This window comes from Macrobrachium nipponense, chromosome 18 (assembly GCF_015104395.2).
Source record: "Macrobrachium nipponense isolate FS-2020 chromosome 18, ASM1510439v2, whole genome shotgun sequence".
Taxonomy (NCBI): Eukaryota; Metazoa; Arthropoda; class Malacostraca; order Decapoda; family Palaemonidae; genus Macrobrachium; species Macrobrachium nipponense.
The window spans coordinates 48,941,872-48,959,789 of record NC_087211.1 but is presented as its reverse complement, the minus strand read 5'-3'; the positions used below and the strand labels follow the sequence as shown (position 1 = coordinate 48,959,789).

The 17,918-nt window shown below is 39.4% G+C and overlaps 1 pseudogene; it reads left to right on the top strand.

The window, feature by feature from the left end:
- LOC135197025 (E3 ubiquitin-protein ligase MGRN1-like) overlaps positions 1-17,918 on the top strand; it is a 99,005-nt pseudogene that overhangs the window by 15,570 nt on the left and 65,517 nt on the right.

Here is a 17,918-nt window from a genome sequence, read left to right as displayed (position 1 = left end):
CGTATCAGAATAGTCAACAGCTGGCAATTTTTCCAGCCACCAGTGTTTATATAAGCGTTGCTGAAGGTTCTTTGGAACTTACTATTGGTGTCTTCTCACCCAGCTGTCTAACTCTCTTTACCCTACTCCAGTTTTCACTTCTCATTTAAGAACATTCTTTTGACAAACACATGATAGTAAAAATTTGGTTCAGAGCTTTCTTAAACTATTTTATACAATAACGATAATTAAACTCAAGTAGTTCAAGGAAATTATAAGAATCCTTACTACCTTTTATTTAGTTAAGTAATTTATAGATATGTAATATATGTAAAGTTTGTTTTTCTCCAGTAAAGGGCTAGTCCTTTGATAAAGGCCTTTAATATGTTAGTCTTTAAATATTTAAGGTAGATTCTTTCTAAGATCATTTTTCTCTCATTAAGATGTTAATTGTATAACCCAGCCCCATGGGGGATGAGAATTTTGGTTCAGGTGTTTGATTTAACTACTTGGTAATCTTATAAGATACCAGGCCTTTAACATAAGCCTTCTATTTGATGCGGAAGATTTGATATTGAAAGTTCAAGGCTTCATCAGCTCATTTCATGCATTTTTCAATGAAGAGCATATTCATTTGGTGCCCTTTTTATTGTCTCAGTTTTTATAAACACATTTACTTTATTATTGTGATGTGTTTGTTGTTTTAGAAATAAGTAATACCTGTCAATCTTTTTTCAGATATCAAGCAAATAACTGTCCAATTTGTCGTGCCCCATTTAGAGCACTTCTGCAGATAAAAGCTCTACAAAAAAGCTCTGGCCCCTGCACTAATCCACAGTCAAATCCAGAGGTAAGATTTTTGTGTATGGTTAGTATTAACACCAAGTGTTGTGTATCTTTTGTGATGTCTATGTAATTCATTGTCTTCCTACGAGAATACAAACCGTTGCATTTTGTATAACGTCTTTGGTGCTCATGCACCAAAAATGGTTGTCTGAACTTAGAAAACAATGCTATATTTAGGTGGAGATGGGGCATTCAATGTCTGGGAATACCCCCACTCTGTATCTACACCATCTGGTCACTTGTTCCTTCAGCTGCCATAAGAGAGCAGACGTAACATCCTTCTCACATGTGTGACAGTTGAATTTGGATGAGTAGCCAGTACTTCTTTTCTTTTGTTTTTTCTTTAAGATGTGTGGTGGTCTTGTCTTATATTATGTTTTTGCTGCCATGTTTCAATCAAATGGATAAAGACATGAACAGTGCCAGTATAAGGGACATGTACGTCTGTGTGGTTGTTTCACATTTCTCACCTCGATAGACCACCACAAGCATTGTTCTCTTTTGTTATGAAAGTCTTGTGTTGGTTCTTTTCTTTGCGAGGAATGTGCTGACAGTTGTCTTCTGTGTGGGAAAAGTTTGGGCATTGGAGGAAAAGTTGACTAGGGGCCAGTTTTACCCCACCAGTGATGCTGCTGGTTCCTTATAGATCTTTTCTTCCACTGGCTTCCACTCTATTGCCAGCTAAGAGAACTTGCCACAACTAGGGAAGACTGCTCTCCTACCCCAGAGAACCTGTTTTTGCCCTTTCCTTAGAAGATCAAGACAGCTGGGGCTAGTGTTCCTCCATCAGTTTCTTTGTTCTCCAGTGATGATGATGCTCCCAAACAAGTAAAATGTTGACTCTTGAGTATTTGAAAAAGGTTTGGCCTACACTGAATATTACTGAATGACTTAGCAAAGGAGGAATAATAATGATCTCATAAGTTTGTGTCTTGTATTAGGTCTGTTGCTGATACTGTCCTGCTGCACCCGTGACTTTGTCCTTGGTTCCGGCCCCGACCAACCTTTTGGTTTGGAAGGTATGCTTGGTTCATGAGAAGAGGGGGAAGAATTGTGAAATGTAGTCATTCTTCCTACTGGTCCTTTTCATTATTTTTTTTTTCTCCGTTTCCTCATGCTCATCTGCATTCTCACTTCCTTGCATCTGCCTCTCCTCCAGAGGGGAAGAAAAGAAGACTAAGGCCTTGCATAAGAAGTCCTTTTGGGCTTCTTGTATATGCTCCTCTTCCTTGGAGAGGAATGGGGATAGATCACTTCCAAGTGGCTTTGTTACCTCTGGCTGGGTAGCCTCTCATGTGCATACCCATTTAGCCTAGAGGAATGTTACCTCCTTATCCCCTTGTAAGCTATCAGGCTCACATCCAGTTGAGTATGAGCATTCCACCAGCCCTGCATGTGTCGATATGGTGGCTAGATGTGTGTGTGGTGGCTCAGGACAGTTTTTCTTCTTATATCCTTAAGGAGTTCCACTGGGATGAGCCTGTTAGCTCTGTGCACACAAGATTCCCATTACCTCATTCTGCCTGGGGGATGTCCTTGGATACCTTTCTAGGACATCTCACCATGGTGTGTAAGTCACCCAGTCTCTTTGAGTACATCAAAGCTGGTATAAGTTCTGGAGGTGTGAATATTGTGTTACTGGATTCTCTTTCTATTCTTTTCACTTATAACAGCAGCGTCTGGGCTGCAGTACGCACTGGAATTGGATGAGATATAGATGAATATATAGTGAGCACCCAGTTTTAGTTTAGTCTTAAGATTTGTTTGCACTTTTCTCATTTAACGTGGGGAGAAGTGATACATTAGAGCATATTCTGAACATAATTATTTGATAACAGTGAGTTTAAGCTGGTAAACCGACATACAGTTTTCCAGTGGGAGATGTAGGTCTTCTTTGAATCATTCCTTGCTAGAACACTCTCTTGTGCATAGGGTGTTCTTTCTCAAGGTCGCCCTACTATGCATTAATATTACTGAAAACATTTTTTATTTTGAATTTTGATTTTAATATGGTTAGTGTTGATGTTGTCTCTTTATTTACAAAAGTGCCTGTAGATTATTTACTCGAATTTTTGGAGGATGAATTAGAACGTCATGATATTCCCTTAACTGTAGCTACCTTTTTGCAAGACAGGTAGAAGCTTCAGGCATTTCCGGTTGGAATTCAATGTCAGTCAGTTGCAGGAACTAACCCCCTTCTTAAGGGATAAGTTCTATGAATAAGTTATCTCAATAAATAATATATAAATAATTACTATCAACTTTGAGAGCAGAGCACTGGGGCAATATCTGAAAACCAGTGAAAATGAGTGGCTTAGGAGTGCATGGAAAGAAGGACTGATAAAAGTAGATGAAGACCCAGAAATAAATATAGACTTGAGAATGACAAACAGAATAGAAGAATGGCACAACAAACCAATGCACAGACAGTACATGAGACAGACTAAAGAACTGGCCAGTAATGAAATGTGGCAATGGCTTCAGAGGTGAGAACTCAATGTGGGAAACAGAAGGAATGCTAACAGTGGCCCAAGATCAGTCCCTAAGAACAGATATTTTCAAAGAACGATAGCTGGAAATAACATCTCACCCATATGCAGGAAGTGCAATATGAAAAACGAGACCATAAACCACATAGCAAGCAAATGACTGGCAATTTCACAGAACCAGTATAAAAAGAGGCAGATACAGTAGCAGGAGCCCTCCACTGGAGCTTGTGCAAGAAACACCAGCTACGTTACAGTTTTAAGTGGTAGGAGCACCAACCTGAGGGACTGATAGAAAACCATCAGGCAAAGCCCGGGGGGGTATCAGAACAGATAGGGTGATACATACTAATAGATCAGACGTGACATTGGCTAACAAAATCAAGAAGAAGCATCATTCATTGATGTCACAATACCATGGGATGCCATAGTAGATGAAAAGAAAGAAGAATTTTAAAAATGATATTTCAAGACCTGAAAAATAGAAATAAGAAGGATATGGGATATGCCAATGGGAAATTGTACCCATAATCATAGGGACACTAGGCACAATCTCAAGATCCCTGAAATGAATTCAGGAAAAAATTAGATGCTGAAGTAGCTCCAGGACTCATGGAGAAGAGTGTGCTCCCTGAAACAGCATACATAGTAAGAAATGTGATGGTCTTGAGGAGGCAGGATGCAACCCGGAACCCCACACTGTAAAAACCACCCAATCGAATAGGATAACTGTGATAGAAAAAAAAATAATATATTATTATTAATAATGATAAAAGGCAATGGTTTGCAGCCGCTTAGCAGATTTTTAGAATAATTTGTTTTTATTCTGGAGTGCATAAACCAAAGCCTTTTGTAAGTTTGACCCACCTCAACCATCCTATTTTGCCTTTGTTGGCCAAAAGGGAAACAGTGACCAGATAAGGGCAGTGTGGTTATTGCCCCACTTAAGCTCCCATCTTCACTATGGCGTACCTTTGTCAAGGTTTCATGCCCAGTCGGTGACCAGGTTCCACCTTATATACCATGAGTTGCCAGATACCACAGATTCCTTGCATTACAATCTATGATTGTTTTTTAACCAGTTTCCAGCTGGTGCTAGAAGATTATCCTATCATTAAGACCGAAGGTTTGTTAGCTATGAAAAATACAAATTAATAAAATATTTGTCATTTTTGCACATGTGCACTGAAGACTCCATACAAAAAACTTTGGTTTGAATACCTAGGAAAATGCAAATTTCCTGAAGATTCAGTTTTTTTTTAATATATTAAATATAATTATTTTCAGAAATTTATTACAGCAATGGTTTTGTTAAAATTAATATACAACTGACACATTTGCTTGAGTTTTTCTTTAGTAATTTTATATTTTAGCTTTGTTGCAGTAGAAATTTGGTTGTTTCAGAATGGAGACAACATTCCACCCGGGATATGAACATGTATCACTTATTGAAGCTTTGAACGGTCCTTCGGTGGCGCCTCCACAACCGTCTGCACCCCCAGCTCATGAATTGTATGTTCAATTACCTCAAAGTCCTGTAGATGCTGCTGACACTCATGCACGCACTGAAGCCTCAAGGTATCAGCAGAAGTAACAACTGTTTGAGTTTTATGGGGTCAAGTTGTGTAGATTTTTCTCATAAGATTTGCCAAAAGTAAAGTCAGTCAAAATTGCAAATAGAGTATATATTTTTAAAGTGGTGATATATTGTGCAAATATGCTTTCAATAGACAGTTCTTAGAGGTGCAAAATAAGCATTATCATATTAATTTACATTGTGGCTTTGTTGCAGTACATATATGTTCACATGCATTAAAAAGCATGATTTAACAAAAGCTCCTACAGTATCTCTTGATTATCTGTATGTATAAATTGATCATAATATTGAGGTGGTCTTTAAGAAACTTGTTAATGTGTTAGGTGTATCACCCTCCCAGTGCCCCTGTAAATATTCCATTTCTTGTTTTGTGGTTCATGTAAATCATTGTCTGTTTGTTTGGAATAGATCAGTCCTTGCTCAACTCCCTGAAATCATGTGCCTTAGCTGTAGTTTTTATAAAAACTGTTAATCTTAGGACTTTAGGTTATTTATTTATTTATTTATTTTTTTTTAATATATTGTCAAGTAGCCGTTTTTATTTATAGATTTTAGTTATTGCTCAAAAATAAGATTTTCATGGAAAATATCATATGATTATAAAAATTTCACTGAAGCGTGTAAACTTTCTTAAATTCATTTGCCTGGCCAATCAAATTAACCTTTCATGAATACTATATTTGTTGGTATAAAGGCAAGATTTTAGAAGAAGAAAGAAAGGTCAAAGAGATTCATAGTATGCCTCACAAGCATAATAAGTTTAACCTATGGGCTATGAGCAACTGGTTTTGGTGACATGTGAAAGATCCTCAGATGTAAACAAAAGCTAATGTGATATCCTATAACAGAGTTCAGCAGGAGAACCATGCAATGAAATACTGTATAATTTTTGGCAATTTGGAATATTTTAAATCCCATTACACAAATGCAGTAGTGTAATATGAAAAATTAAATACTCAAAAATCTATTCTGATACAAAAAGTACTGTCTTGGGACAAAACCATTTTACCTGTTTTTGTTCTTAGTAACTACGTGTCTGCTTTTATCTGGAACACTATACATACCAGTATTATGATTCTATTATGTGTGTTGCTTTAGTTGTCATCAGATTTTAGTTTAATACAGTACATACAAGACAAAAATAGTCATCTTTGCTTCATAGAAATTGGTGCAAATTAAGGTTCCCAAAATATTTTTCATAGTGTAATGGCAGCTTAATTTTTTTTGTAGATTGTCAAAAATTCATATATGTAATTGAGCAAGTTCAAGTTCTTTAAACAATTCAGTGAGTTCAAGTAACTATTTTGATGCTGTATAAAAAGCAAGGTACAAAAAAATTGACCACAAAACTTGAGGTACAGTAATTATAACTAAAGGACTTAAATTGGAAATTATTATTAATGAAGAATTTGTTATGTAGATACAGTATTTTTGAAATATTAGATACAGTATTTTTTAAAATATGAATACATTAAGTTTGAGTATGATAGGGTAAACATATCACAAATTTGCTTAATTAACACGTTGCCCAGTACAGGATACTTATACCCCTTAGGTGTTCAGCAAGATGCTCAATATTATGACTGATTTACCATACTTGATATTTGTGAGATATAAGCTTTTGTAAAAGGATAGTTTAGTATAAAAAGTCATTGAAGTAGTTTCAGATATTTTGGATTTTTTTACTGGTGTTGTCTTAAGTTGCACAGCATGAGGTACTACTAATGAGTACTAATTGCATTTTCCTCATTTCTATCCAAGTACTGTACAGTCATTTCATGTGTCTCTATTTTGCTGTCAGTAAGGGTTAATACCAAAAAGTCTTCCCCATACTTCTTCATTTCTACTGTTGCTGATCCATGATATAGTGATTATTGCTGATGCTCAAACGAGCTTCAAAGTAATTTCAGCTTATTTATGTTGTTGTGTTTTTTATTGTTTGCTGTTGAAAGTCAAGTGTGCTGTTATTTTGTTTAAACATTGCATGCCAAGAATCTGCACAAAAAAAATCAGCACAATAGTACTCTATGATTTTTGAATTAGTATGTATGCATATTTACTATATAAAGAACAAATAGTCATGTATTGTGGTAAGTTGTAGGTATCTTATTAGAAAATTGCCATAATATATATCCATATGGTTTCACAACTTTAGGCTACACAGATTTTTCAAATGAAAGCTATTTTCAAACAAATTCAGTAACTGAAAATTGGAGAAAATTTACTGTAAAGTTAACCAAATTTCAACTTAAAATGTAGGGTTTGGCTTTGATGCTGATTCCAATCTTTTCCTGCTCTGCTTTTAGTAAGTAAATTATATTTTTAATTTACTTCGTGGAATCTTGAACTTATAGTTAAATAATTTAGTGTTGTCATACCAATGTATGAAGGCACTTCAAGTCTGCTGTTTTCTACATAGACAAAAAATATTGGAAGTATTGTAGCTACTGTTTGATATGGAGACAAAAATATTGTAAGTATTGTAGCTACTGTTTGATATGGAACACTGTTTTTCCTATGAACAAATTGTTTTTAGTAAAATTCTGACAACATCCTGTATAGGGCTTTTTGCCAAGTGAATACAGTTTTTGCTTGTCATCTGTAATGTACTCTGCCTGAATTTTCATCCATATAAGAAACTAAATTTATTTTTTGTTTAGTTTTAATGATGGGTATGCACTGATAACTCTGTGGGTCACTTGAAGCTGATGGACTAATAGTTAAGAGGAGAGTCCATTGTTTCACTTTCCACACCAGTTAGTTATTTTATCCTTGGTCTCTGATAATTGGATTTTGTGCCATGTATTCTTTGGTGTGCTGGGTTAACTTTGTGTGATTCTGATTACATTTAATGACAATCATGCAATTTCATCCCTTGAGTTTCTGATGCATGAGGTTCTCATGATGTCTTGGTATTGATGTAAAAACAAATTGACATAGTACTGTAAACAGCTGTCGTCTCCAATTTGAAGTGTTCAAATTTGAATTCTGTGATTCAAGCATCATTAATTTTTCTGTTGAACCAAAACTTCTAAGTCTTTCCACCCACCCTTCTCTGTTATAATGGTTATCTTTTCTTATATAAATCTCTTGGTTTCCTTTTCCATGGTATAATGACTCAAGAAGTACAGTATATACTGGAATGTGCTGATAGCATATCAAGACATCTTCCTTCAGGCTGAATTTGAGTTTTCTGTAGGTCAGTCAGACTCTGTAACTAGAAAGTAACCACTTCTCTCTTTGTTGCCATATGAATATTAATTGGCTAACAGGGCACCTGTCTTGAGAAAAAGATCCTTTATGGTTGCTGGTTTCTGCTTGTTGACTCTATAAAACTACCATAAGAAGCACCATGACTTCACAAATTACAGCATTTGTTGCACTTTAGTGGTGTTCTCTGTGGTATGTCGAAAGTGTATGGCAATCTTTTGTATAGCTGCCAGAGAAAAGATTCTTTGTTATTGGGTTTCTTGGATCACCTCAGGGCTAGAAGGTCCCTGCTTATGGCTGTGGTGAAACTGCCTGAATTGGGACTCGTGCAAGAACCCCTTTTTTAGAGCTGTTTTTGTTTTAAGTTACCCATGATCCCAAGTTAATCTTATTTTTGTTAGTTTCCTTTACTATTTGAGGTTTTCTTGACTTTCACCCATTGTTGTAACTAAGATGAAGGCAAAAAGGAGCACCCTCTTTTTCATGGCAGACCATGTAACGTCTATGTCACTACATTCATTTATAGTGTGTCAAGATCAATAGTCTTCAAATTGATTGGTTAGGTGAATGTTTCTTCCTAACCTCAGCCATACTCTGGAAATCTTTCCCCACTTTTGTTTTCCCCAATTTCTCTAATCTAAAACTCATTCTTCACTTCTGTTTTCCCAAATATCTGCATCCTCAAATTCATTCCTCACTTCTGTTTTCCAGGTTACAGCTCAGGCTGTCTTGCTTTTATGACATGACATGACCAGGATTTTTTTCACCTTAAAATATAAGTTACTCACTGAATCTCAGCATCAGTTTTGTATGGATTAAATTATTATTATTATTGGTTAGTTTAACCTAACTATGCTTACTCCATAGAAAACACAGCAAGTATAGAGGGAACTGGCATTTTCCAAGAAAAATATTCCAGGAGAAAAAATTATAGGTTTTTTGTGATTAATTGTGCATTCTGCGAGTTAAAGAACTTGTGAGACAGTGGACTCAGTACAGTATTAATTTGACTGTGGAGTTCCCCTTTGCATTAGATTCTATTGAAGGGCTCCTCTAACACAGAGCTGTGGATTTATAGTCTCTTGTCTCAGTAGTAGCTGGTGGCTAAGTTGTGTTGTAGCTTAAATAAAAAAAAAGGAAGGGTGAAGGGGCAGACTTATCCTACTAATCATCCTCATATCTTTTGAGCCATCCGTCTGTGACCCCTAGGCATAGATCTTTTGTGAGTATCAGGATCTGTACCTTAATTTAATGTTCCTGCAGATGGTTAACCAAAAGTAAATACAAACGAACTGTGACCTTCGTAACAAGGCTTTAAGTCTCCCGTCGTGACACCTTCTTAGTCCAAGACTTGTATTGGACTGCACTTTCAAGTAACCGATGCTTTTATTTGAATAAATAATAACCAGTAAATAAACTAGATAACCATGGCAATGGTGCAGTACTTGTTCATTAAGTCATTAAGTACTTTCTTGCTAAAGGAAATTTGGGAACTGAAGCCACCCCACCTAAGTGACTCGTCACTCATAAGTGACTGTCGACAAGTTGTGTGTCTTGAACAGTATAATTTTGAAAAATGAAATTTATTTTACTTTAACAAAAGATTACCCACCTCCCTATTTGCTACCAAAAGATTACCTTACTGTACTTAGATAATGATCAGTTCACTTTTGGAGCTATTTGATGACTGGATGCATGCAAAGACATGCAGAAGCTGGAACTCTTCTTCTCCCATGGGAATATGTCTTAAAGTTTTGCTACCATAACCATCCCAAGAAGAGCCGTTGTTTTGGTCAGAGGTCTGGATAAACTCGTCCTTTATAATAATAATAATAATGAACCAAACAAAAACTTCTTTCAGTTTTCTTCTGAAGATTGAAAAAGAAACCCACAAATTCAATTTGTAACTTGTTTACTTCTAAGTATTTACATTTAGTTTTACTCCACACTCGAGTACTTTCAGGCCCTTCTGTGGCCCATTCTCAAGAGATGTTGGGATGTAGCCTGGGTCAAGGCCCAGCAGTCTTCTGAACTTCTTCTCGTTGTGCTGTCATTATGCGATGGCTGTTCTGGTTTTCTTGGAGAGTTGCCAATCCCCTCTTGTCGCTCTGATATCCTGAGCTGATGGTCAATGGGATTCACACTTGTGGTAAGGGTGTGGTCACCGTTAAGTCTGTTGGGCAGGAAACCTAATCTCCAGGTCAGCAGGGTCAATCTTAGCTTCTTTTAATATCAAAGCTCGGCTTATGGGATCTTCTGAGGTAAAACCTTTGTTTCCTTCAATTACTTTGATCCTCTGATAAGCGCACCTTCTACTACCCTCCTGTGACTATTTTGTTGCTTTTGTATATAAGCCTACTGTTTTTGAAATCCATCCTATGGTCATTTTCCCAACAATGTCTAGCTATAGGCACTCCCCTGAGAGAAAGTCAATATAAATTTGTATATACCTTTGATAATACCTTAAAAAACAAAGTATGTAAAAATAAATTGGAAGGAGAAAAGACAGTAATACAGATGATTGTAGCGGGGGTATACATAATCAATTGCAATAATTGTGGAGACAGATATGTGGGGAATCAGGTAGGGGAATAAGGACTAGAGTCCAAGAACATAGAAGGGCAGTTACAGCTTAACTCTCATGAGTGCCATAGCTAGACATTGTTGGGAAAATGACCATAGGATGGTATTTCAAAAACAGTAGGCTTATATACAAAAGCAACAAAATTAGTCCACAGGAGGGTAGTAGAAGGTGCGCTTATCAGAGAGATCAAAGTAATTGAAGGAAACAAAGGTTTTACCTCAGAAGATCCCATAATCCGAGCTTTGATATTAAAAGAAGCTAAGATTGACCCTGCTGACCTGGAGATTAGGTTTCCTGCCCAACAGACTTACGGTGACCACACCCTTACCACAAGTGTGAATCCCATTGACCATCAGCTCAGGATATCAGAGCGACAAGAGGGGATTGGCAACTCTCAAGAAAACCAGAACAGCCATCGCATAAATGACAGCACAACGAGAAGAAGTTCCAGAAGACTGCTGGGCCTTGACCCAGGCTAACATCCCAACATCTCTTGAGAATGGGCCACGAAGGGCCTGAAAGTACTCGAGTGTGGAGTAAAACTAAATGTAAATACTTAGAAGTAAACAAGTTACAAATTGAATTTGTGGGTTTCTTTTTCAATAATAATAATAATAATAATAATTTTGCTACCGTGGATTATGCTAGTGTAAAGCTAAAGGTTACTATATGGATGAATTAATATTCTTTTGCATTACATTTTTAAAGCTTTAATATCTGACCACAGGTCAAAACTGCCCAATAATTTGACACCTGCTAATTTTGTGGATATCTTTAGTTCAGGTTTCTTTGAGTTTCCACCCTGTGATTGCTAGGTAAGTTTTGAATTAGACTTTTAGCCTTTGCTTGCTTTTGCCTTTCCTAGTTGCATGTTTGAGCTTTTTTTTTATGTGAGGTTCTTTTCAGTGTTCTGTTTCACTACTCTTACACATTTTCATCTGTGTGAATTACTTTATTGTATTTATATTTTGCCTCACTTTTATGACATGTTCTGTAATGGAACAAGCATTCATTTATGCGAGATGGTATGGTTCACTACCATGCAATCAGTTAAAGTACAAACCCACTATTCTACAAAAGCCAGGTATCTATTATGGTACAAGAATTATCTAACCCAGTTGTATGGTTAAATTCTTTATTATTAATGGTAATAATAATAATAATAATATTGATAATAATGATTTCTGTATAAGAATTGTTGCTTTCAGGCAAGGCACACACTGTACAGTATTAGAGGTTCTTAACTGTGTTCCTTTGCTTTCAATCTTTCACTTTATCTATTTTCTTTGGGCACTACCTCCTGTTGTAGGTGCTCAGCTTTTTTCATTCGTCATTTAAGAACAAATCCTTTGGGTGAGACCTATAGGCATCTAGGAGTGCCTCTTAGTATGATATTAGCAGGGTTATAAACAAGGATTTTTCCAGGTTCTTAAACTAGAGTTGCCTCTGCCCAGTTAGAGCTTGTCATTATTATCCTTGAACAAATAGAGCCTGCAGATTAAAATGTCCATGTTTTGTTAATATTCCTTCTTGGATTTTTATGATGCAATAACTGAAAAGGACTATCATAAGGGTATAAAGAAAATTATAAATAGGGCCTACCTCTCCTTGAGATCTGCATTTATGAAGTAAGATCTAGTTTGCATTTTTCCAGTCATGGAAAATGCATGATAGTCCCGCAGGATAACATGGGAACATCTGTGATCTGGCCACTCAACATTAACAGATCAGGGTCTTTGAGCCCATTGTTAAACAGGTTGCAAAGACTAGCTATTCTTGCTGTATACGTTAGGGACAAGGAGGTACCAAGTATATTCTCAGAATGTATATGATGAAGACATAAATTTTTTTCCTTACCCACGGATACCTTTCACTTGTACTTTTTAGGCTTTGATGGATGAAGTGAGTCAGGAGTTGTTGGGACAGTTTCAGTTGATACATTCAGAAGTTGGCTTAGTGACAGTTTTATAGTTCCTTATAGAATGAAGGAGTAGCCAGCATGGGTGTTCACAGAAATACCTACTGGCGCCTTGCCTTCATGAGAGTCTGGAGCTTACTTGAAAACTGAAGGGGATCTGGATAAATTTATGAAGCTGTGAGAAGTTAGGGAATGAACAGATATAAGTGAAAAATGATCATAAGAAATGGATCATGAATGGAGTGAAATGGTTGATGCTTATAGGTAATAAACTAATGATCATGGGTGAAGAAGAGAAACTTAAAAAACTTGCAAAATTGTTTTCAAGAAGAGGAAGTTACAAGCAATTCAAACAAGATTGAGGTTATGAAAGTAATTGAAGAAGTGAGAACTGTTACAGCTGTTTTGGTCTATCCTTCAGATCGCCTTTTGAGTGTGACTTTTTAAGGTGATAAGGGAGGATATATTGGTACAAAGTCTTACCTCTTTCTCACAGTCCTTTTATAACTTTCAGGAATTGGTTCAACCCTCAGGTCCTGGTAAGGGCCAGTTGCTGCCCTTCTGGCATGCTTAGGAAGACTTTGGAGCAAGAACCTTAGGTGGTGGAGGTACTGTAGAGATTTATGATTCCTGTTGGGTTCCCCTTCCACAGGAATTGTCTCCTATAGCTGTTCCTTTGTGTCATCTCCAGCAGAAGTAGCTTGTTGCCCAGTAGAAGGTTGTAATTAGAGAAGAATGCATTGTAGCAGATGTCAGCAATTCACTTGGATTTTACCTATGACTTTTATTAGTGGCATAAGCAACTGGAGTTTTGCACCCTGTGTTGGATATATTGAGACTCAGTAACTTTTTGCGTCTGTCCCCATTCTTCATAGTTTTTTCTACCTTGGTTTTCGTGACTTTCCAAAGGACCAGTCGGATGACTGTGGACATACAGGATGCAGTTTCATAATACCAATAGATCCTCAGTTATGCAAGTTTTTTCGATGTGTATTGGTTGAGAAGGTATTCCTGTTCAAGGTGCTTTGTTTTGGCTTGTGTACTGTACAGTGCCTCAAGTACTCACAAGGAATTTGTTGCCGGTATGGGGATGTTGATGTACTGTACGAACAAGAAATCTGTTCTGCTGAGTTGACTGGTTCAAGTTGGCCAACTCTGTCGACAGTATTCCAAAGACCAAGGATCTGTTGCTTCATCCAACTCAGCCTCTTTGTATTATGATTTTCATTAGGCTTCCCTAACTCATCCTCAGTCCATCCAGGGGGTGATGGTAGTCTCACAATTTGCAGGCTTTTCTGTTGGAAGAGGGATATGTACTTTTTTCTTCTTTTCAAGGAATTTTACCCCTTCAGGAAGCTTCGATGGCCTCACTGGAGAATTTGTCAGAATAATCAGGCACAATTACAGTGTGTCTCAGTATAACAGATTGAAACTTACAGTAAACATCAAACTTCATTAAACTTTGAGTAAATCCAGGACCATCATTGTCACCTAGTTCTGTAGAAGGGACGCTGAAACTATGAGTCGGTAACTTTATTCTTGAACCTACAGAAAGGTTTTGTTGTTTTTTCCCGTTTATCTTATAACACCAAATGAAGAGTTATGACAAGTGTTGTGACATTGACTTACAGTTTAGAGACGGTAGGGTGGTGAAAAGACTATTGACAATTCGTGTAGGTTTATCCCCAAGAGCTTGAACTCTTGGCCTCATGAAAGAGTTTCTATAATGCAAACACCTGGTTAGAAACTCATAGTGCAAAGCTACTTGTTTTGGGGAAAATGAATAGCATAGTATTGGTTCTCTAGTTCATTGTTTTGATGACTGAGGATTCATGAAGGACAGGTTCTGCCCGCAGAGTGGCTATTACATCTGCGCGAATCACACAGCTCTTGTGGAATTGGTAGGATGTGCTCGAATGTAAACTCATTAGTATGCAGATGGATAGGCAATGAGCATATTACTCTCTCTCTGAAGGTCCTCTGGCATGAGCAATGGATGAGTTTCTTCAAGTTGGCCCAGTTCAGATGCCTGTGCCTTCCTCCTTTATCTACTGTAATAAGGAAAAGTATTGCTTCAGAGGAAATGACATTCGGACTTTCCAACTTTCACAATAGATCTCTTATTCTTCTTTTCATGAAAAGTCAACTCAAACTATCAAATTCCGTGAGGTTCCACTAACTTCCACACGCCACACGTAACAGATTGGAGACGCTCAATCGTCTCCTCCCAATATCAAATTCTCTCTGCAATTTAGATGTTCTTAAATTTTATCTGTAGATCATTTTGAGCTCCTGAAATCACATCCATTGAAGTATTTACTATAAAACACTTTTTATTAGCACTATCAGCTGAGTAGGCTTTATGCAGGCAAATTTATCCTCTTTGGTTGGGATATCTCTGTCATGTTAGGCAGCTTAATTTGATATAGACAGGTTTAGCCTGGAAGAGGCCAAGTTAACTTTTTGTTGTTCATACGCGAACAAACCCTCTGTCTTAACAATAGGATAATTTCTATCGCCCAGCTGGTTCCAGTAAAAAGTAGATGAAAGCAAGGAATCTTGTGGTATTTGGCAACGCATGCGTAGATCGGGTGAAGAGTGGTCAAACGCCGAACATCTACGCCAGTCTTTCTTTACCACTTTGGGACGAGAGTTGGCCTTTTTCCTGGTTTTTGCCCGTTTCGTTCCCGTGTGTGTTTGTGTGTGTTTTTACCTATATTATGGCTTCTGCTCCTTCTCGACATCAGCATTGTTGCCCTGGAATTCCTGGATTCCCGTTTTCTCGTTTCTTGGCTTCATCAGCGACGGACCCTCACATCACTTGCAGTAGGTGTCGTTCCAATTTTTGTACAATTCGAATCCCTGTACGGTAATGCCGGGCATGGCCTTTGGAGCAGTGGAGGAAGTTTTATGGTAAGAGGGAACGTCGGAGAGTCTCCACTCTTCCTTCTTGGGAGGACTTTACTCCTATTCCCGATGTTTCGTCTTCCGCAGTAGTCAACCCCCATAGTAGCGTTGCCTCTGCTTCTCCTTCCTTTTCTTCCATTGATTCGTCGATGGAAGTATCGGGAGGTCGCCAGGGTATTATTTGTAATGTAGCCCCCTCTTCTTCGGGAGTTTTTTCAGTTCCCGAGAAGGGTGAGGTTTTTTCATCATTCTCTTCTCTTCCAGAGTCGTAGGCGTCTAAAATGGCGGCGATTTGGAAGACGCTTGGGCTAGGGGGTACCCCATCCTTGGAGGGGTTGCTAGCGCATTTTGAGGAGGCTCACACACCCCCTCCCCAGTCCAGCCAGCCCTATCCCCCCCCCCCCCCCCCTCCAGGCCTCGTCTCACAGGAGGGAAGCAGTTGGCCATCTTGTATTGCTCCGCCAGTGACTGCTGCCGCCTTGTCTCGGAGTGATGCTGCGGCGTCAGCCCCGTTGTTGTCGTCACGTGGCCCATCTTTGTGTATTCCTCTGCCAGTGGCGTCTTTTTCCCCCTCGCTAAGAGAGGAGGTCGTGACGTTACCACCGCTTGTGACGTCACTCTCATCACATATCTTCCAGTCGCCTCCGAGGAGCCGCCTCTCTTAGCCGTGACATCATCTCTGCCGCCCAGTTCGAAAACATCTCCTTCCTTTGTCTTCGGAGCCTTCTCTGGCACATCAGTCCGAGTCATATGCCAGGCGGTGCTTCAGAGGCTGGACTCTATTTCAGATGTGAAGTTGGCTGCCTTATCAGTTGGGAGGACTGGTAGGAAACGCGTTGCTTTGTCCCCGCCTTCCGAGAAGAGTGCTCATAAGAAGCTGGTGCTGTCTCCCTCTCCTATATCGCCTCGTGGGTGTATTAGGCATTGGAAGGCTAAGGACCTGGCCCTTCCTTCGCGCCGAGGGAGAGGAACAGCACTGGGAACCCCAAGAGTGCTGTGGTTTCGGGCAGTGTTTAGTGATGTGTGTTCTGCAGGGTTGCTTCGCCGCCGAACCTCGTATGTGCAACCACCCCACCCTGTCCTTACACATCGTGAGCATGTTGCAACCTCCCCCGTCTGTGCACGTGATGGTAGTGCTCCTTCTTCTCCCAGGCCTATTCATCGCCGTAAAGACCTGAAGTCTCCTGTCAAGAGGTCGAAGGTACTGAGCACAGAGGTGGTACAGCCAGAGTGTTTGCTTGCTTCCAAGTCTTCCACTATAAGGGATTCTCCGTCAATCTTGAGTGCTCGAGTTTCCCCCCCATCTCACGTACGTACGGCCGCCACGCCCTTGTCTGATCATGGCTGTCTGGAGTCACCTGTTGAGGTAAGTGATGTGCCTAATGTTTCAGTTGGTCTGTCTCGGAGGCTGACGCTTGGGCCCAGCCCAGATAGGCTAGTAGAGATTTCAAACTGTTTGCCTACTAACCCTTCTGTGAATTTTGGTGAAGAAAATGCGTTAGAGGAGGCTATACATCCTTCTCGTTGTCGGTCGCCGATGCCAGAGCAGGAAGAAGGGGACACGCAGGAGTTTCTGTCTTCCTTTTCAGAGGTTGTTGATCTCATTCGTGGGCTCAACAATTTGGAGAGTAGGACTCGGGATCGGTCGTCCTACACTCCTTGCTTGGAAGCCTTGGTGGGAGCTGCTCAGGACCCCAAATACTCTCCAGCTGCCGTTGTCGGGCACGTTCAGTTTGGTCTGCAGAAGGTTAACGCCTCTGTTTCTGACCGGGACGGTTTGCTTCGCTCTAGAGCCTCTACCAAACTCCTACCCCCAACTCTCACAAGACATAGGAAGTACTATGCTTACGAGCTCTGCATTTTTGTTGTCACGCCACCTTAACTCAGACGTCATTCGCCTGAAGCCGGGTTTGACTTTGGAACAGGTGAGGTCAGTGGCTTCATACAGGTGAGGTCAGTGGCTTCGTCCTTATCTCTGCAAGACGCCTTAGCCTTGGAATCTACGGCGGCCTCCATGTTTGCAGACGGTTTTCTGGCTGACCTCTGGTCTGTGGTGATTGCCAAGATAGCTTCTGACAGGTCCCTGATGGGTTGGTGAGTGCCACCTCGCTTGCCAGTCTTTTGCAATCCGGGGGCAAGGCGTTTTCTTATTTGGCTCACCTCGGTGCCAATTTATGGGCTAATCATCTTCTGCTTAGGAGGGGCACGGCTTTGTCTAGGATGGAGAGGTCACTCGACACCGAGTCTTTGCTGGCCTTTCCTTGAGGAACGTGACCTGTTAGAATCGCAATTTTTGTTTCCACGGACCGAACTCGACAATGCGATAGACCGACGTCGGGCTGACACCAAGGACCGTCCTGGTTGCACCAGGCCGTGTCTAATCAGAGCCTC